This window comes from Phacochoerus africanus, chromosome 4, assembly GCF_016906955.1.
Source record: "Phacochoerus africanus isolate WHEZ1 chromosome 4, ROS_Pafr_v1, whole genome shotgun sequence".
Classification (NCBI taxonomy): Eukaryota; Metazoa; Chordata; class Mammalia; order Artiodactyla; family Suidae; genus Phacochoerus; species Phacochoerus africanus.
Window position 1 is genome coordinate 136,740,614 of NC_062547.1, and position 20,868 is coordinate 136,761,481.

The 20,868-nt window shown below is 53.0% G+C and overlaps 1 protein-coding gene and 2 long non-coding RNA genes across 10 annotated transcripts in view; 2 read left to right on the forward strand and 1 right to left on the reverse strand.

Annotated features, from left to right (window-relative positions):
- LOC125126350 (uncharacterized) overlaps window positions 1-15,906 on the forward strand; it is an 89,234-nt gene extending 73,328 nt beyond the window's left edge. The window contains exons 6-7 of the long non-coding RNA XR_007134602.1: window positions 6,668-6,830; window positions 15,798-15,906. This is a non-coding gene — a long non-coding RNA (uncharacterized LOC125126350). The remainder of the gene's footprint in view (window positions 1-6,667; window positions 6,831-15,797) is intronic.
- Window positions 15,907-17,346: 1,440 nt separating this feature from the next.
- Window positions 17,347-20,868, forward strand: part of JADE2 (jade family PHD finger 2) — a 54,618-nt gene continuing 51,096 nt past the window's right edge. For 3 of the 8 annotated variants that reach the window (XM_047778639.1, XM_047778642.1, XM_047778647.1), the window contains exon 1: window positions 19,221-19,335. The gene's annotated coding sequence lies outside the window, so the exon portion shown is untranslated. Of the gene's footprint in view, window positions 17,475-18,684; window positions 19,044-19,220; window positions 19,336-20,868 lie in introns of those variants that run through there. The other 5 variants (XM_047778638.1, XM_047778637.1, XM_047778643.1 and 2 more) reach the window with 4 other exon arrangements.
- On the reverse strand, window positions 19,326-20,770 carry LOC125126347 (uncharacterized). The gene is made up of 2 exons (XR_007134600.1): window positions 20,665-20,770; window positions 19,326-20,438 (listed from the first exon to the last, which is right to left on the reverse strand). It is a non-coding gene; the product is annotated as an uncharacterized LOC125126347 (long non-coding RNA).

Here is a 20,868-nt window from a genome sequence, read left to right on the forward strand (position 1 = left end):
TTAACAATCCAGTGTCATCCCTGCAGTGGCCGGGGTTCGAGCCCTAGCCTAGGAACTTCCACGTGCTACAGGTACAGCCAAAAAAATTAATACAAAATAAAAACCTGCGCATAGTGTGCCTGTTCCTTATTCTAAAACGTGCTGTCCTTGGGGCCCTGGACCCCCAGAGTCGCTGAGGCAGTCATGTCCTCTAGAAATATGGGTGGTAATTAAGTAACCAAACCTGGTTTGCCCAGAACTGAGGTGTTTCCCAGCATGTGGGGTTTCAGGCGCTAAAACCAGGACAGTCTCAGGCAAATCAGGACATTTGGTCACCCTAGGTAGTAATCAGTTACCCAAAGAGCCAGGCCTCAGGAAGGAGCTGGCCGGGGTTCCAGAGCAGCCCCTAGGGCCTGCCCCATGCACTGCCTGGTCCTTGCCGTTTGTGGTGGGGCCTGTCCCACCCTGCTTGGCCCTCAGCAGGGAGATGCCCCCTCCTCCAAGCGAGAAAACCTCTGTGGTCTGGGCGCTCTCAAAAGGCAGGAAGTTGAATCATCAGCTCCGGTAACGTCTCTGTCAGTCTGTGGGTCGGCCTGGGGAGCTCAGGGCTCCAGGCCCAGGGGGCTGGCTCCACTTTGTTTGCTGCTTTCTCTGAACAGAAAAGCTCCAGAAGGAGGCTTCCACCAAGGCTTCTGAAGAAAAGAAAGCTTTTGAGTTAGGTAGGGAGGAGAGCTGGGTGCAGGTCCACTGGGGCCCTCACCTGGCTTTGGTCTGAGCTTGCTGTGTGGCCTTCGGTTATTCTCTCACCCTCTCTGTTTCTTTGCTTTGGCTTCTACCACAGAAATACTGATTCTTGAAACTCCCTTGATTTAAGAGTGTGGATGGTGACCAAAGTGAGAGCATCCTGTGTGCCTGGAGGAGTCCTTCTAGCTTTATGACCAGGGATGCAGGATGCTCAGACACACATCCTTCTCTGCCTTTCACCTGGGAGCAGGACCTGACCGGCTCCCCTGGCTCAGACCGCAGAGGTTTTAGGAAGGTGACAAGCCTGGGTTTAGGGAGCTGGAGATGAGGAGCAAAGGAGCAGCAGCAGGTTAGAGAGGGATACCCACAGATAGTACCAGGGATGCCCTCTCCTGCCTGTGCCAGCCCCTGCATGATCTCATTGGATCCCCACAATGACCCTCTGAGCTAAGGACTATCATTATTTCTATTTTATCGTGAGATAAATGAGGTCCAGAGAGGTCAAGTACCTTGTCCGTGTTCAAAGAGCTGCCAAGCGCTGGGGCAGGCATTAACTACTTTGTTAGATTAATGCTTTGAGGTGCGGGGGCTGTGGGCTGTGGCTCAGGAAGCCCGCAGATGGCAGTGGGGAGAGATGAGCTTCCCAGAGAGGCCTAGGGTGGGGTCAGGGGCGAAAGTGTTCTTCCTTCCTGATATGGCACGAGGACCTCCGCAGAGTACTTCAGAGTCTGGGGTTGGCTGGGCTGGGGCTCAGGCCCCTGGAGGAGGCCAGTGACGCCACACAGATGCTCCAGAGGTTCTGCCCGGGCTTGGTGAATACACTGCACGCAGAGTGGGGACTGAGCACTGACTGAACTGAACACAGTCAGCCAGCCCTGCTCCAGAGGTGCCCCCTGCACACTCCGGGTGCCTCTCCCTGCCCGTGCGTGGGTTCTGTGCACAGGGCTCAGATCACGGGCCACAGAGCCCATGCCCTGCCTTGCTTGGTTTCCCTCTTCCTCTGCGAGGAAAGGGACATTGAGAGACTGGCAGGTCTAACCACGCTTCGCAGAGGACCAAGCCCAAGAGGGGCCAGTAGGGCCACGGAGAGGATGTGCTTGCTGGAGTGGAGCCAGCCCCAACTTAGGTGTCCTTAGTAGCTTAGCAGGTAGGCAGTCCTGACGAAAGACACCAACCCAGCAGTCCAGGCTGCTGACTGGACCGCCAGCGTATGCTCAGGCCAGGCCTAGCAATGCCTTCTCTGATCAGGTTCCAAGCCCGGCTCGGCCAAATCCCTGAGCATACCTCACCCTCTCTGGGGCAGCATGAAATTCTCCACGAAACTCTTCATCTAAGAAGGGTTTTTGTTGACATCCACCATGTGGGCAGGGACTGGACTGGTAAAAACAGGGATTTTTAGAGGCTTCATTGGGACCTACTGGGGGCCAGGCCTGGCTGATGCCTCGGGGTCTGGGGTCTGGGGTCCAGGTGCAGGGGCCGAGGCTACCCTCCTGACTCCTGGACCTGGGCTGGACCTCCGCACACTCCCAACGCCCCAACCCCTTGCCCAGGTCTCCGGAGCCAAACTCTCCTTGAAGACATTTGGCATCTGTTACCTGGCTATTTTAGGCAGCCCTGCCGAGTTGGACTCAATCAGGCAAAGGTGAGGTAGTTCCTTATTAGACACGGCTGGCTAATCCTTCCAAAAGAGCCTTTTGGGGGTGCTGGGGGTCTTGTGGGGAGCACACCCCTCATCCTACCCTCCAGTTCCTCTGGCACAAGCAGAGGAGCAGCCTGGGCAGCCCAGCCTTGTCCGGGGACTCCGCACAGAATGTGAGCTCCATGGGCATGTGCGGGGCTGAGAGCCAGGGGCAGCACAGCGCTTTTGGCCAGGCCTGGGCCTGGCCCACTTCCCTGCCCCCGGCCCCTTCCCACCGGAGACAAGGTAGAAGGGGACTGGCCGGTTGAGGACACTGTGGGACTGTGCCCAGGGAGGGACAGCTCTGGGCCTCTCCCTGCTTCCTGTGAGTGTCAGCCTGGGGGTGGGGCCTGGGAGGCCCTAGTCTTTCCCAGTCCAAAGGCCACCAACAGCCCAGGGGATGCAGGTGGAGGGGCTGTTCTTCAGCCAGGGAGGGACAAAGGGGGCGGGCTGGCGAGAAGGAAGAGGCTGGGCCGAGTGCATATCCTGGGGCCTGAGGTCATCTCTGCCCGGCAGGCTGGGCGCCGGGAGCTGCCCTCGGCCTCTCTCCACGCTACAGCCTGGACAGAGCCCTGCAGGATGGCCTTTCTTCTTCAGCCCCTCCTGCTCCTGGGTGGCAAGTTTCCTGTAGGACCTGAGTGAGATAGCACCAGGCTGCCTGTCTCCAGAGGCAAGTCCCTGCCCAGCTACTCCTGGCAGACAGTCTCCCCTTCAAGGCATTTTTCCTTATCAGGGGTGGGTGCTGTCAGACTGGCCAGGACGGAATTTCTTACCTGGGGGCTGGTGCATAAGGGATCTGGTCAGAGAGCTCTTTGCAAGCCCCTCACCTTGCCCCAGGTGGCAGTGCTCCGCTGTCACCTTGGTCCCCGGTGGAGCCAAGTGGGCTCCATGGGGAGCCAAGGGGTGAGAGTGAGGCGTGGCCGGAGCAAAGGGGATGCAGCAGTCAGGGCTGTCGCTGTGGGATGGTTCTGCTCCAAGGCGCTGAGTGCCCTGTCCCGGGACGGCGAGGAGCCTGGGCAGGGATGGTGAGGAGGGAATTTGGAAATGGCTGAGGAGCTGGACTCAAGGCCTCCACCTGGGCACTGTGCTGTGGGCCGAAGGAGCCCTCGCTCAGACCGTGAGAGTCTCAGGGATCAGAGGAAGGTCCCGGCACTGGTTGGGCCTGTGGAGAAAGAAAAGCTATTCAGACCAGGGACGGGGGGTGGCGCCGTGGCAGCAAGAGTCTGGAGGTGGGAACGTGGCAGGTAGGTGTCAGGACCAGTGAGACACCCAGGGAAATGTGTACAAAGGTTGCGGGCGGATAGCTCTGGCCTTGAGCTCCATGCCCTCCCAAGCTGTTGCCCACTGTGATGGGTCGAAGTGTGCCCCACAAAAGATATAGTGAAGTCCCAACCCTCTCGCATCGGTGACTGTGACCTTATTCAGAAACAGGGTCTTTGCAGATTTAGTTAAGTTGAGGTCCTTAGGGTGGGCCCTAGTCCAACACGTTAGCTCTGCTTATAGGAAAGGGACATTTGGACCCAGACTCGGGCACACACGACGAGCACCACGCGAAGACAGAGATGTGCAGATGCAGGGGGGAGACAGCCTGGAGGAGGTGAAGGCAGAGGTTGAAGGCACACTGCCATAAGCCAGGAACACCACAGGCCCCCGAAGCTGGAAGAGATGAGGAAGCCTTCTCCCCTAGAGGCTTTGGAGGGAGCCCGGCTGTGCCAACACCTTGATTTCAAACTGCTGGCCTCCAGAACCGTGAGAGAACACAGTTCTATTGTTTAAGCCGCTCTGTTTGTGGTACTTGGTTCTGGCTGCCCCAGGAGACTGACACCCCAGGCTGGTCCTGCGTCCCGGGCTGCCCTTCTATCGTGTCCGTGCCCCTCCAGCTAGCCTGCTCACTGCCTTCAAGTGCCGCACCTGCTCCATGTGGCAGAGTCTAACGTGGCTTCTCTGTGTCCCTCAATGTTGAGCCCTTGTCCAGGAGATCTGTAAGGTTTGTGGCCAGCCTGCCTCCCAGCCTAGACTATTTGCTCCTTTGGGCAGAACTGACCTGCAGGAGGGCAGCATGGGGCCTGGTACACAGTAGTTGCTGGGTCACTGTGAGATAAATGGAGTCGGTGAAAATGGCATGTGCTAGCTGCTCCTCCACAGCCTGGCCCAGCTCTTGGTGGGCTGAGAACCGTCCAGAAAGGATACAGCATCACCCACGCAGGCCACTCGCAGCTCCTCCGCTCTCCAGTTCCCTCCGGGCCCCACGTGAATCTGAAGAACTTGGGGAAATTCCTAACCTCCTCCTTCAATCGGGTCATTGGCCCTAGGAGTTTGCCTCAACATAAACTGCTCAGGTCCCTCCAACAAGGGGACTGTGTCTGTGGCTCGATGACTCATGCCCACGGCTCCATCCCGCAGCCTTGGGCGGGCCCCAGGCCTGGGGATGATGCCAGCCAGAGCAGACAAGGAGCTTGGACATCCCGCTGCCCCAGCCCAGTCCCCAGGAACGGAGTGTTCTCAAGACTTCGGGACAAAAATCTGGAAGTAGAGGAAGCAACTCTCATTTGAACGGAGATCTGAGTGATGAAAAGAAGCAGACAGAGGCATCAGGGAGTTCAAAGGCCCTGAGGTAGGAATGAGCTTGGCATGATGAGGAACTGCAAAGAAGGTAGGGGAGGTTAGAGCGTGGTGAAAGAGAAATGTGGAGCCCCGGTGGCTCAGCGGGTTAAGGACCTGACGTTATCTGTGGTGTGGGCTTGAGCCCTGGCTCAGGAACTTCCTCGTGCCATGGGTGCAGCCAAAAAAAAAAAAGAGAGAGAGAGAAAAAGAGAGAGCAGGAGAAGGAGAGAAGTCAGTGCAGGGATAGGACGTGTGATTAGACTGGGCCCACCTGGATAATCCGGGCGACTCCCTCCATCTCAAGGTTCTTCGTTTACTCATATCTGCAAAGTCCCTGTTGCTGTGTAAGTAACATATTCCAGGTTCTGAGGAGCCCAACATAGACGTCTTTAGGGGGCATCATTCTGCCTAATTCGAGCTGCATCTGTGACATACGCCATAGCTTGCAGCAATGCCGGATCTTTAACCCACTGAGTGAGGCCAGGTATCCAACGCGAATCCTCTGGAAACTAGTTGGGTTCTTAACCCCCTGAGGCACAGTAGGAACACCTCTCTCATCCTCTTGTCTGTCTCTCTCACTCTATCCCTCCATTTCTGTTTACCTCTCTACCTACCTATTGGGATCTGGCCATGGAGCTACTGACCTGTCACCTGGTCACAAGTATATCTCTCATCTTACCCCTTATCAAGTATCAGCAAGTTGTCTCTCACTCTAGCATTCCTCCAGGGCTTTACTCTTTCAGTGTGATAATGGCATCACCCCTCAGCCATCTGTCTAATGAACTGACTTTTTTTTTTTTTTTTTGGTCTTTTTTGTCTTTGAGGGCCACACCTGCAGCATATGGAGGTTCTCAGGCTAGGGGTCCAATTGGAGCTGCAGCAGCCAGCCTACGCCACAACCACAGCGACATTAAACTGACTTTTAAACTCTCTCTTATTTAGTGGTCCTCTGTCCATGATGAATTATCGCTCATCTTGCTCCATATTTGCCCATGTGTCACATGTGTGGACATTCTTTGTCAATGTCTGCAAATAAATCCAATAAATACTCATTGGGTGCGTGTCATAGGCCCGATTTGATGGCATGTATCAGTGAAATAAAGGGCAGATGACACCCCTGGTAGCTATATTGGGTTCTTTTTCATCATCATCATAATTATCACCCTCAGTGCCATCATTGCCAATCCATACACATTGTTCAAATTTGTTATCCTCTGGACCATTTTTATATGAACTTTCCAGCTAAATCCGGAGTGACTTTTGTTGACCAACCTTCCTGTGTATGCATAAGGAATGCAGACTCATTTTATCTTGATCTTAAAGTGTGGGTAGAACAGTGTATCTGTTGGGCAAGAATCTCATACATCAAATAACAAATCCTAAAGTTAAGTGGGAATTATTTTTAGGTTGTCTGGGCAAATAGCACAAAAGACAGGGATTCCAGAGACGTGGCACCAGGCCTGTGTGGATACACACAGCCACACAACACGCACTATTCACGCCCATGGGTACACACAACTGCACACATGCACATGCAGGCACAGGTACACACGCTCTCTCCCCCCTGCCCCCACATAGCAGCTCCTTCCTCCCCCCACGCACACGCAGGGCTGAGGCAGACACTTCTGCACTGACTCATGTCCTACCTCATCTTGTTTCCAGTCCAGGAATCTCACCTCCCGACCTGGGTTGTGAGGTCTTCTGGGGCAAGGATGGCGCCTGCTCTTCCTTGGGCCCACTCTCCCAGCCCGGTCAGCCAGAGGGCCGGACACCTAAGAGCTGCTTGCCTCTCCTTGAACTCTGAAAGCAGTTGGCGATCAGAAAGGTAAGGAGCTGGATGCCCAGTGGCAGAGGCTCTCCAGGGACGTCCCCACTGCCAAACACAGTTTTCCCTGCTCCCTAGGAATCTGCCTTTCCTGTCCTAACTGGATTCCAGGGTAATGCAGGCTTTCTTTCCTCTGTACAACTCTCCTAGAGGAGCTGTGTTAGCTGGATAAGCTGCCCGGAGCTGGCCTAGCTGGAGAGCAGCTCGACAAGAATTCCTTTGTTCCCAAGCATCTCTGTGGCACAGGCATCCAGTGTCAATTCCTGTCCAAGCCTCTCCCCAGGGCCCTGGCAGGAGACCCAGCACATTTGGAAGAAGCTCGCCACCTGCCAGAGCTGCAGGTCCTAGATGCCCAGAAGTTATGGTGCCCAAGATCATCCCAGGCTCACAAGTGACTTTGTCCTCAGTCCTAAGGGAGGAATAGCTTGCTTACTAGTGCCTGTAGGAGGCTCCCAAGGCAGCCACCTTGCACCCTGGAATACTTGCTGGCAATGGGTGGCTGGTCTAGGCCAGGGCACCATTAATGAAGCCTTGACTGGGGTGAGGCATCTCAGAGCCAGCTGGCCTTATTCCTCTGGTTCCACACTGAGCCTCGATCCTATCTATGTATTTGACCCCATCCAAACCCACAGTATGCCCCTTCTCCATCTGTGATATCCTCAGGGCAGGGACCTCATGTAACTCATCCCTGTAGCCTGAAGCCAGCACAGACCAACCCTAGGAATTGTATGCACAGCAAGTCTCCACCTGTGCACAGCTCGGCTCACAAGCTCACCAGCATCCCACAGGCCCAGTGCCCAAGCTCTGACCTCTGGCACCATCCGTGTCTCTCACCCAGCCCAGAGCCCTCACTCAGTGGATTTCATTAACTGTTTAGAGCTCACCAGCTAATGAATTTGTTCCCTAAGGAGCCAGGCTGGACTAGGCTTCCTCAGGCCAGGTGAGTTGGGAAGAAGCAGTACTCTACCTGTCAGAGGAGGGACCTTTTCCTAGAGGCCATACTGCTCAGAAGCTTCTCTCTTCCCACGCTGGGTCCCAGTTATAGCCTGGCTCATGCCCAAGTCTCAGCAGCAGAGGCCAAGTGGGGCTTCTCCATGCTCTTCCAGGAGCTCAGCCTCAGTGGGAAGGGTCTAGAATGGACTTAGACTCTCAGGCTGGGCCAGTGGAAGAAGTCCAGAGAAACCCTGACACTGGGGCCCAGATAGGGCCAGAGAGGCTCCAGGCCACCCAGGAGTCAGCACTTTTTGCCCCTGCCTGCCAGGACCATGGTCTAACCATTGTCGTGCACATTTGCTCTCTCCAACCTTGCTTCTGTTCTTGGAGAATTCTGAGCACCTGTCGGCCAACCAGCACTGCCCAGAGGGCAGAGGGCAGAGGGCTTCATGGAACTCCCCTAACAACCGCAGTCTACGGCCACGGCCCTACGCTAGCCCGTCACCCCTTCCCAGCCTCACTTCTTATGTTCCAACACAGGCAACTGCTCTCACCACTTTATTTTTTCTATGAAATTACATATATCTGTGTGTCTACATTCAGATTTAAAATGTAGACTCGTTGTAGGCATTTTTAATGTAAACGGGATCATATTGTACATATTACCCTGCAACTTTGTTTTCACATAACACTTTTATTAGGGCTCTTTCTACATCAGACGTACAAAACCCCACAATGCTTCTTAGTTTGCTGCCTTCTTCTTTTTGCTCTTGGTTTATTTAGTGAGTTCTCTAGTGACAAACATTCAAGCTATTTCAAGTTTTTCACGGTTGCAAACAATGTTGTAATGATGCTCTTAAACAGATCCTCTAGTGCCCACATCAGAGGGTCTCTGGGGGAGATTCCTGGAAGCGGACTGCATGTGCTCATCTCCTCCTCCTCCCAACGTGGGGCAGCTGTGAGCTCTCACCTTTCACTCTCGAGGAGCGTACTAGAATGTTTGCCTGAACAAAGGGCCGTTCCCTTTCCAGGAGGAAGCTTGGGGCCCGCTCTGGGCATCCTCATGTATACTCCACTGCGCTCTTGCAGACCAGGCAGACACCGTCCGTCTCTCGGGAACATCCTCCATCCTCCCATCTCATCTGAGCTGCCTTCTGTGTTTAGGCCCATCTCTCAGCCGCTCTCAAGAAACTCTCTTGACCCACAGGTTCCCAAGACAGCTTGTTATACCCTGACCATACCATCTGTGCCTAAGAACTTGTCTTCCTAAGGAGACCTAAAGCCCTAGAAGACAGGGTCTTGCCCTGGAACTCACTGCCCTGAGAAAGAGCCTTGTTTGTCTAGACGCTTGGAAAATGCATGCTCTTTCTAATAAAACCAAGTTACCTCGAGCATGGCTATGAACTCATCAGTAAATGTATGAGAAGTGTCTTTATACGACCACCACCTGGAAGGAGGATATGTGCTTTGCTTTATGAGAAACCCTGGAAAAGGGAGAAAGGATTTGTCCTTACACAGTTCAACTTGACTTGGAGCCAGTGCCTTTGGTTCTTGAATGTTCTTGGATTGGGCCAGGCCCCTCAGCTCCAAGTGGGGTGTCTCACACTTTGATTCTGGTCAAGCTGGCCCCTGGCTTGGCTGGAGTTACTGCCTGCTGCCAGTTTCTGGGGAGGCATTTGGAGACCCCAGGGATCTTCCTTGCCTTCTGCCATCTGTGGCCACTGGGCAGGGTCTGAGAGTCTGAGAAGGGACAGGTGGCCTGGCTGGCACATCAGCTAGACATCTCCTGGGGCTGGTCAGTACCATCTTTAAACCAGCTGGCAGAGACTCCAGAGGGGTTTCTCTCCCTGTCATGCATTTATAGCACCACAGGAAAAGCCAAGGCTGGGTCTTGCCGTAGATACAACCCTGGGCAGTTTTTGTCTCTGTTCCAAACTGTAGCTGCAGCCCCTTCTTCGAGCCTAGGAGGCAGAAGCTGCTGAACTTGTCTTCTCTTGAATGCCAAACTATATGCTTTGCACAGGGCTCGGCACAGAGTAGGCAGCCAGGAAATATTTACCAAATGGCCAATAGAATGTTCACCTTCCCTTAGGGGAGGCCCAATGCCATTGAGAGAGTAAGGATTGAACTCCAGGAACAGAATACAGAAGAAGGCATGAGCCAGCCTCACTTGCGTCTACGCAATCTTCCCAGATTTCACTTTTCCTTTCCGGATTCCCAGGATTTCTCCAGGAACTCTAATGTTAGGGCAAGGGTGTGATCCACTTTTCCTAACCCTTTAAACCTGTGCTACTTCAAGCATAATCCATGGACCAGCAGCATCAGCCTCATCTGGGAACTTGTTGGACATGCAGACTCTCAGGCCCCACCCCAGACCTAATGAATCAGCGTCTGCCCTTGAAGAAGATCAGGTGATTTATGTGCCTGTTACGGTTGGAGAAGTACTACCTTAAGCAGCTAGCGCGTGAACATAGGACTTGTCACCTGGCCCAGAGGTCAGCCACTAGCGTGTGGCTAACTACAGTTGGGCTTCTGCCTACCTTGATGAGACACATTATTGAGTCAGATATTTTCTGTCTCTCCAGTCCTTGAATACTGTCCAGAACATAGTAGGCACTCAATAAATAGTCGATGAATAAATGCTAAATGATTCTTATGCTGTTTTCTCCATTCAGGGTGCTTATAGTGTGCTGGACCTCTGCTTCTGGACATAAATTGCAAGTTATTAGAAAGGGTTTTTTTGGTTTTTGTTTGTTGGTTTGTTGGTTGGTTTGTTTTGGTTAGCACTAAGAACCCCAGGAAGAATGGCTACTATCAAGTGAGCAATTAGAGAAGGCCAGGCCAGTGCATGGCACCGCAGGAATAAGCTCTTGGTGTTTTACAAAGCATGGTTCAAGGACAAGGGCATCAAGTATGACCAGGTGCTTGTTAAAAATGCAGATCCCCTGGCCCTGCCCCATGAGAGCCTTTGGAACTGAGGCCCAGAAATATACATTTTAAACAAGCATTCCAGACACACTAAAGTTTTGACATTATTGCATTGCTAATTTACAGAGGAGGAAACTGCAGCACAGAGAAGTTAACTGCTTTGTGCCAAGTCATGGAGCTGATGAATGGTGGAGGCAGGATTCAAACCCGTGACTGCCTGAATCTGGAATCTACAGTTTTAACCATATTGTCTGTTATGCTGGAAAAACAGATGCCCAGGCTGATTGTGTGTATTTAGCCACACATATCACTCGGTGTGTATTTCACGTGTCCACAAAGTTTGCTAGACTGTGAGCTCTTAGGAAATCTTGGAAGGCAGTGAATGTTTTATTTCTCTCAGTATCTCGAGCATCCATTCCTATGCCTGGCATCTGAAATATCCTCAGGAAAAGCCATTTCAATTGAATTTCTTTATGTACATAATTATCCATTTCTACATACACGGAGGACCTGTCATTTTCAGGTAGAATCTTGGGCTAAGCTATCGCAACCATAAATGCTCCCACTCTCCTCACTCGTTCAGCCTTGTGCTCATGCCACTCCATTGACATGGCTCTTGTTAGGTCACCAGTGGCCTCAGTGTGGCTGAACTTAGTGATCAATTGTCCCAACCCCTTGGCAGCTTTGGACACAGGGCTTTCCTTCCTCATAAAACGCTCTCCACTTGGCTTCCGGGACAGTCCCTCTATCTCTCCGAATGCTGTTGCTCTTTTTTTTCTTTTAAACTTTTTTTGATTTTTTATTGTGGGAAAAGATACATAATACAAATTTTATTATCTTAGGAAGTTCCCGTCATGGCTCAGTGGTTAACGACTTCAACTAGTATCCATGAGGACGTGGGTTCGATCCCTGGCTTCCCTCAGTGAGTTAAGGATCCGGTATGGCCATGAGCTGTGCTGTAGGTCGCAGACACAGTTGGATCCCGCGTTGCTGGGGCTGTGGCGGAGGCTGGCAGCTACAGCTCTGATTCGACCCCTAGCCTGGGAACCTCCATATGCTGTGAGTGCAGCCTTAAAAAGCAAAACACAAGAATAAATAAAAATAAAAAAATAAATTTTACTTACTTAACCCTTTTAAGTGCACAGTTCAGTGATATTAAGTACATTCATATTGTTGTGCAACCATCACCGGCATCCATCTCCACAAGTCTTTCATCTTGTAAAATTGAAACTCTATGTCTGTTAAACAATAACTCCCCATTTTCTCCCTTCCCCAACCCGGCAACCCTCATTCTACTTTCTGTCTCTATGCCTTTCACCACTCTAGATGTCTCAGATAAGTGGAATCATACATTATTTGTCTCTTTGTGACTGGCGTATTTCACTCAGCATGAGGACCTCAAAGTCCATCCGTGTTGTAGAATATTGCGGAATCCCTTCCTTTTTGAATTTGAAAGCTACTCCATTCTCTGTATATACCACATTTTGCGTATCCTTTCACCCACTGATGAACACTTTAGCTATTGTGAATAATCCTGCTGTGAACATGAGTATACACATATCTGTTCAAGACCCTGCTTTTAATTCTTTTGAGTTTGTACCAAAAACAGAAGTGCTGAATCATATGGTAATTCTTTTCATACTTTTTTGAGGACTGGCCATACTGTTTACTGTTTTCCATGACAGCTGTTCTGTTTTCCATTCCTATCAACAGTGCACAAGCACTTGAATTTCTCCACATCCTTGTCAACACTTACTATTTTCTGTTTTTTGTTTGTTTGTTTGTTTTTGTAAATAGTAGCCATCCTGGGGGAGTTCCCTGGTAGTCTAGTGGTTAGGACTCAGTGCTTTCACCACTACAGCCCAGGTCTGGGAACTGAGATCTCACATCAAGCTGCAGCTTAAAAAAAGGTGGGGGGGGAGTTGTCGTAATGAGCGTGAGGCAGTACCTCACTGTAGTGTTTCCCTAATGATTAAGGATGTTGACCATCCTTATGCTTTTATGTGCTCATTGGCCTTTTGTATCTCTTCTTTGCAGAAGTGATTGGATACTTTTTTTTCCCATGGCAGCTCCCATGGCATATGGAAGTTCCCCGGCCAGGGATTGAACCCTCATCTCTGCAGCAACCCAAGCCACTGCAGTCGGCTTCTTAACTCACTGCACCACAGCGGAAACTCCTGAATACTTCTTTTTTGACAACATCTTGCTGATTCTTCTTAATCTTCCAGACCACTTAAGTGGGCAGTGCCCAAGGACACCATTCTTTGAACTCTTCTCTGTCTACACTCACTTCCTTGGCAACCTGAGCCAGCCCTAAAGCTTTAAATACTATCCACCTGCTGACCCCTCTCAAATGGTATTTTCCCCAGACCTTGCCCCTGGGCTGAGGCTGCATTTCTAGCTGCCTACAGAATTGGCTGCACTTGGATATCTAATTTGTATCTCAAGTTTTTAGCATGTCTGACTTTGAGCCCCTTATTTTCCTCCCAAACCTGCTCATTCCACAGTTTCTCCTAGGTTAATGGCAGCTGCCTCTCTGCATTGGCTTAAGGTAAAACTCTTGTCATCTTCGACTTCTTGTTTTCACATCAACAGATCTTGTCAGAGCTACCCTCAAAATATATACAGAATTCGACCACTTCCACAGCTACCGCCCTAGTCCAGGTTAACGTCATCTGTCATCTTTTTATTATAAGGACCTCCTGACGGATCCTGCTTCAGCCTTTCCCCTTAGTCCTCCATCTGGCAGCAGAGTGACCTGTAAAACCCAGGGTCATGATACATGTCATTCTTCTGCTCAAACCCTCCACATCACTCCTAGCAAAAGCCATATTGCTAACAATGCCCTGTATGATCTCTTCTGTTTGCATATGCATTTTAAGTGCATTCCTGCCTCAAAGTTTTTTCCTTGCTCATCTGTGTGTAGAGACAGTGGCTCTTAACCATGGACCCCTTTGATGCCTGTGGATTCCTTTTGAGTATAATGTGTTTAAATCCATAAAATAAGCTTCATAAATTATGAAGAAAACCAATTATATTGAAACACAACTCTCAAAAAAATTGTTTTTGTTCTTTTTTGGCCCACTCACGGTGTATGGAATTTCCCAAGTCAGGGATCGAACCTATGCTGCTGTTGCAACCTACTTCACAGCCATGGCAATGCTGGATCCTTTAACCCACTGTGCCGGCTATATTTCAGTGGGTTGGGGATTGAATCTACATCCTGGCACTGCAGAGATACCACTGATCCTGTCGTGCCATAGTGGAAACTCCTTAAATTTTTTTTTTTTTTTGTCTTTTTGCCACTTCTTTGGCCGCTCCTGCGGCATATGGAGGTTCCCAGGCTAGGGGTCCAATTGGAGCTGTAGCCACCGGCCTACGCCAGAGCCACAGCAACTTGGGATCTGAGCCGTGTCTGCAACCTACACCATGGCTCACGGCAACGCCGGGTCCTTAACCCACTGATCAAGGCCAAGGATCGAACCCGCAACCTCATGGTTCCTAGTCAGATTCTTTAACCACTGAGCCACAACAGGAACTCCTCAGAATATTTTTTAAATTTGTGATAGAGCAATATATGTTGCTAATCAATTCTTAAATTTTAAGAGCTAGCAGGATAAATTTGAAGTAGTGATAAATGTAATGATATTTTAAGATGCTTGCAATAACTATAATGTGATGTGAAAATATCTGAGATTTATATGGGCAACAATGTCACAGGTGCTGCTAACATCACTGTGATTTGCTGTCTGCATTCATAATCGAGGAGCACACTAAATTTCAATTAGTGAAAATAAATATATAATTTGGGGGGATTCCCATTGTGGCACAGCAGAAATGAACCTGACTTGTATCCATGAGGATTCGGGTTCAATCCCTGGCCTCGCTCAGTGGGTTAAGGATCTGGCACTGCTGTGAGCTGTGGTGTAGGTCACAGATGTTGCTCGGATTCTGTGTTCCTGTGGCTGTGCTGTAGGCTGGAAGCTGCAGCTCTGAGCCTGGGAACTTCCATATGCCACGCGTGAGGCCCTGAAAAGCAAAAATAAAAAATGAAAAATACAATTTTTGTTTCCTTCTGAATTCTATTCTCAGACCTCCGGAGGGAGGTGTCTGTGGAACCCAGCTTAAAAATCCCTGGCTTAGGAGTTCCCGTCGTGGCGCAGTGGTTAACGAATCCGACTAGGAACCATGAGGTTGCGGGTTCGGTCCCTGCCCTTGCTCAGTGGGTTAGTGATCCGGCGTTGCCGTGAGCTGTGGTGTAGGTCGCAGATGCGGCTCGGATCCAGTGTTGCTGTGGCTCTGGCGTAGGCTGGTGGCTACAGCTCCGATTCGACCCCTAGCCTGGGAACCTCCATATGCTGCGGGAGCGGCCCAAGAAATAGCAGAAAGACAAAAAAAAAAAAAAATCCCTGGCTTAGAATGTTCTTCCCCCATAAACCCTCACAGCTCCCTCCTTCCCTTTCTTTGACTGGAAGCCACCTTTTCAGTGAGCTTTTCCCTGAGGACTCTATTTGAATTGCATTCTCACACGCCCGTATTCCCCTTTCCTACTTAGTTTTTCTCCACAGCACTTACCTTCAAACATAGTATTTTTAAGCTTTCTAAAAAATGTGTGTTTCCTTTATCTAGAAAGTGAGTTCCATGATAGTAGCCATTTTTGTCTGTCATGTTTGTGCCATGTCCTCAGCATCCAGAATGATGCCTGGCATACAGAAAGCATTTAATAAATAGTTGTTAAAAAAAAATGAGTGATCAGAACTCCAAGAATATTATATTTCTTCTCTTTTTTTGTGAAAATTAATGACTTTTGAGACTTTTAAGAAGGATTAAGGAGGTATAAGTAGCTTTACTGCTATCATTATGTTTATATTTCCAAGGTTAGCCTCAAACAGTAGCAGAGAGCTGTGGGAAAACAAGGATTCTGATGGGGCTCCCAATGCTAAGCAAGAACTATCTTCCAAGGACTCTTTAGGTGACCTGGATCTCACCCAGACTCAGGGACCTCAGAGGCAAAGGGCTGCTCGAACAATTCTTTCTTGCCAGCATAGCAGTCAGGCTCCCATCCCCAACTGAACCTGTAATACTAATTCTTTTTATTTCTGGCAGTGTGGTAAAATGGAAGACAAATACATAGGTCTCGGGGTGTGCTGGGCTCAGTGCCAGTTCTGCCACCACTTGCTAGCCGTGTGACTATTGGTAAGTTGCTAAACCTTTCTGAATACATACCTTGGGGTTTTTGTGAGGATGCAATGGGAAGACTAACAGTCTACAGCACAGAGCAGGTGACCTGCAAGTGGTCATCCACGCCCTCTTCTCCCTCTAGGTCACTTTACAACTATTTGCCAAGGTTCACGGGATCCTAATGGCTAAGTCCTCTCTTGCCTATAAACCCTCTGCCACTAGACCCAGCAAGAGCCGTCCCTGTGAGCTGCGCCACTGTAAATCAGTACCTCCACCCTCACCTCAGATGTGCCGTTACCATCAGGAACTTGACCATGAAGTCCGCTGTCATTCACAATTTTTTCTCCTAGCCTTTCCTTTGGTCCAGTCTGGGAGTTCCTGGAGACACCTTCTTGCATGCGTCCCTCAGTTTCTCAGCGTTAGCTTTCAGAGAGTGCATTCACCCTTCCAAAATGCAGGCACTGGGAAAAGTGCTAATGTGCACCGTGTACTCGAAGCCAGGCCCTGTGCACATACAGAGTGAGTGAGTGTGTGTGTGTGTGTGTGTGTGTGTGCCCTCAGGAACCCTCCAACTATCCTATTCTGCAGAAGAGGAAAAAGAGACCCAGAGATGAGTTCACTTTCACTTGCCCACATGAAGCAGCAGAGCATAGAGGCCAGGTATTTAACTGTTTTGTTCCATGCTCACAGCCTGAGACATCTGTTTCACCACACAGAGCTTGAGCTTAGGAAAATCTTACCAATTGACCACAGAAAGTGAGAGCAGGTTTAGTTAGGAGGTGATATCTAGCCCCTCAATCCTGCCAGACAAGTCTCCCCAGATTTTGTGAATGAAGGCCAAGGAAGAGAAATGTTGCAGTGACTCCCTTTGAGCTCATATTTCTTTCCTGTTGCAAAAAGTGCTTATTTCAGCATCCATCATCTCCCTCTTTGTAGTGTAGACAGTCCGACCTGTCGGAGGATTTGTGCTGTTATTATGAGTTTGTTTATTATTAGATTTATTTCTCCTATAAGCAAATGTGTTCACAACATTCCATCGGGGAATCTTCTTAATTGTCACATAAATGTCATCTTATGTAAATTGAATATTTATCTTTACACGGAAGGGGTGGAGGGGAAAAGAAAGACTAAACAACCCTCAGTCTTGGAGAGGGTAGGCGGTTCCTGTCCCAGTTCACAACTCACCCACGTGCCTTCCAAGCCAAAGGTGAGTTGAAGAAATTACTGGATCAGTTTTGAGGGGCAGTGAAAAGGGAAGGGGAAGAAAAAGTTGGCAATGATACTTTGAGGAGGGAGGGCAAGGATCCCAGGTCTTCCCCCCCACCACCCAGACCAGAACACCCCCTCCCTAGCTGGGAGCTTCTGAGAAGGCTGCAGCTTAGCCCCCACTTCTCCCCATCCAGAAAGCCAGCCCTGCTCCTTCCTCGAGAGAAGGTGAGTGCGGCGGGCGCAGCGGGTAGGGTGGGTGTGGCCGTGGCTCCGGGAACCGACCCAAGGCCCCGCCGCCGCCCGAGAGCCGCCCGACAGCCCGCCTGCCTGGCGAGCGCAGGCTCTTCTTCCAGAAACTGCGAGGATCCGAGCGCACTGTTTGTGCACCACAAGGTCAAGTCGGGAAGTGGAGCCGGAGGAGGAGGGGCGAGGAGGCGAAGGGTGGGGAGAAGGGCGCCCCGCTTCCTCCCCGAGTGCCAATCCTTGGAAGTTGCCCCTCGGTTTTTAACCCTTTAGGGGGAATGGGAAGAATGAGCCAAGGGGAAGTGAATACCCCGGAGCAAACTAGTGCTGGGGCTGGGATATGCTGCCATCCACCCACCCACCCACCCATCACTGCGATCCCCACCCCCCGGAAATGCGGGGCTGAGCTGGGCGCCAGGAGGCACCCGGGCGGGGGGAAGGGGCGACGATCCCGAGAAGGACCCCCTTTACGGACCACCCCTCCTTCCTGAGGTCGCCCACAATTTCAAGTTTCCCCCGCCCGGGACGTTAGTTTACATCTGCTGTGGGTGGGGGAGGAGAGCCGCGCCCCCTCCCCCCGACTCGGCGCGCGCCCCTCCCCTCCGCTCCAGCCAGCACTTTCTGCTCACTTCTGGCGCTGCAAAACGCCACGCGATTTATTCGATTCGCATTTTAAAACCCGCGATTCAGAAGCAGGGCCTAGAGCGAGGGTCTTCCAGCTCTGGAACCCCGGGAGGCGGGGTGCTCAGTGCAAACCTCGTTCTCTCCGCGAGTGTCGCCTTCAGGCTGTTATTTGCAAAGAAACGTCTTTTTGACGCAGGGAGAAATGGCAAATTTTAAGTACGTCATTAATATGGCGCCAAAAGATTTTTTTAAGTATAAGCTTGCTTTTTTTTTTTAAAGGTTGCGGGGGGCGCCGCCCGGGTCTGGGGCGCAAAGGAGGCGGGGTGTGAGCAGAAAGTGTGAGTGAGAGAGTGGAGGGGCGGGGTGTGTGTGTGTGTGTGTGAAGTGTGAGCAGACCTGATGGGACTTGCACGGGCGCAGCCGCAGCTTGGGCCCGGCCCTGGGGACAGGGCGGGCTTGGGGGCGCCCCAGAGCCCGTGGGGAGTCCAGGCCCGAGGTGCAGACTGGAGGGCCGCCTGGCAGGGCACCCTCCCCCGGAGGCCTGCAGTGCTACCTGGACCCGCTGCTGAAGCCAAACAACTGGGCGGGGGGGGGGGGGGGGGCGACGGGGGTTGTCAGGAGTGGAGATCCGAGTGAATAAGAAAAAAGTGGCTACTCCCCCTCCCTCGCTCCTCCTGCCCGCCCCCACCCCACCCCCACCCCAACACATTTTTTTTTTTCTGTAGAGATCACAAGGAAGTCTTGGTTTAAAAAGAAACAGAAACATACACAGGGGGGTTGGTGAATGGTGCCGACCGCGGCCATCGCAGTTGGAGGCTATTTGGGGGGTGGGTGAGAAGCGTCCATGGAGTTACTTTGCGCCCACTCCTAGCGGCAAGGGCTTAGGTCCGGCAGGCTGACTGTCCCTGGCCGGGGTGCGGGGCCGGGGACCCCACGGGCCCCGCCGCCTCCCTCGCCTCGACCCCGGATGGATGCGCGCCCCCCGCCCGCGCCGGCCCCAGGAGCTCAGGGTTTCAGGAGCATCCTTCCCACGCCGGTCCCCGCCGCGGCGTGTAGCCGGGGGTAGCGCCTGTCGGAAGGGCACCGCGGAGCAAGGTAAGATCCAGCCCCCGGCGACTGGCCCTGCGCATCTCCACGGCGTTATTTTGTGTTTTTGCAACAGATCTGCCAGCGCTCCTCGCTCCCTCGCGCTCTCTCTCTCTTGCTCGCTCGCTCCCTCTCTCTCCTGCTGGCTGCCTGTTCTAGGAAGCCAGCGCGCGGGGGGGGGGGGGGGGGGTGCCGATGCACAGCACAGGGGAGAGAGATTGCGCATGTTGGTCAGTCGTGTTTTAAAGAGTACATTGCGGGGAGGCTGAGAGGGGCGCATGCAACAACAACTTTTGGAAGGGTGAGCTTGGCGACCTTCTTTATTAATGACTGCGGCAAAGCGCCCCTGGGCCGGGGAGGGGGCGCGGGCGGGCGGGGGCGCGCCAGGGCTGCAACTTGCCCCGCGGGCTCTGGCAGGGCGGAGGGGCTGCGGCGGGAGACCGGTGCGGAGAGGAGATCGAGCGGCCGGGGATGGGGGTTCGGAGGACCCGGAGCTTTCTGCCCTCCTGTCTCCCCGAGTTTCATTTTGTTGATACGCAGCACGTCCGGGCGCCGAACCGGGCTGAGCCGGTGCACATGACCCCGCGCTGGGCTCACGTGCAGCCGGTCCGGTCCCAGACACCTTCCGGGGGCCACCGCCTCCGCCCTGTCGCCCCCTCTCTGGGCTGGGTGCACGCGGGCTCTGCACGCGGGGGCAGCATGCTCAGCTCCCGGGCGCGGGGGCTTTGCACAAATTAAGCAGTTTTTCGGAGGGGCAGGGGATACCCTTTCCAGGTGAGTATGGAAGGTGCGTAGTCCCAGCGCGAGGGGCGCGGGCTGGGGTCTGGGGCAGCCCCCCCTCCAAGGCTGCGCGGGAGTCCAGCGGGGGAGAAGCGCTGGGAGTGGAAATGTACCGGCAGCAGCCCGAGCGGCGGGTGCGCGCCCGCGGGGCGACGGCAGGGGGCGTGGCCCTTGTTTACCTTCTCCCAACTCTGCTGGTTCGCGTCCCGCTCCGGGGACGGTTCTGCAGTCCCTTACCCTTCGCCTCCGCCCCTGCGCCCTAGGTGGTACTGGGTAGATGTAGGCAAGTGGCGGCCCGAGCCTGGGACTCACACACCTGACCCCCAAAATGAGTGACATTGCAGCCCCCGCCCCCACCAGGCACCGCTGCAGTCCCTCTCCCGGATCCCCGGCCCCGCCCCGCCCCCGGCAGTGGCATCTTCCCGGCCTCACCTCCTTCCTCCCTCTCTCCCTCCCTCCTTCCCACCCACTCGCCTGCGCCTGCGGAGCGGCTCCTGCCCGCCTCCTCCCCGCCTGGGTGCAGACTTGTGGCTCCCTCCGGTGCCTTCCCGCTTATCTCCGAGCCCTGAGACTCTCTCTTCTCCAGGCCAAAGGACGAGAGGGGGTCAGCTCGGTGATTCGTAGCTGTGATGTCAGAAAAGGGGAATGTCTGCGAACCAGGCAGGAAGCCTTCACTGTAGCTTCCAGAGGGCCAGGACGCCCACCCTCCCCCAACCCACACCCAGTCCGCCACTTCACACTGCACCCCCCACCCCGCCCCAAGGGGCTCGACTCGCCTCACCCGCTCCCTAGGCCCCTCCCCCAGCCCCGGGCATCCAGGCCACCTCCCGGCGCCACCCCCGGTCCGAACCGTCTCTTGCCCTTCCTTCGCCTGGGCCAGAGCCCCCCGCAGCCACCTCCGGCTCCTCCTCCCGGCTCCCTCGGTCGGAATCGCGCCGGCGTGCTTCCAGCTTGCTGTCCCGCAGGCTGCCTTTAGGGGCAGGCTGGAGGCCCGCGCCACCCCCTCCCGATCGTCTTAGCCTCTGCTGTGGGCCGGGACGCTTTTCCTTAGCAC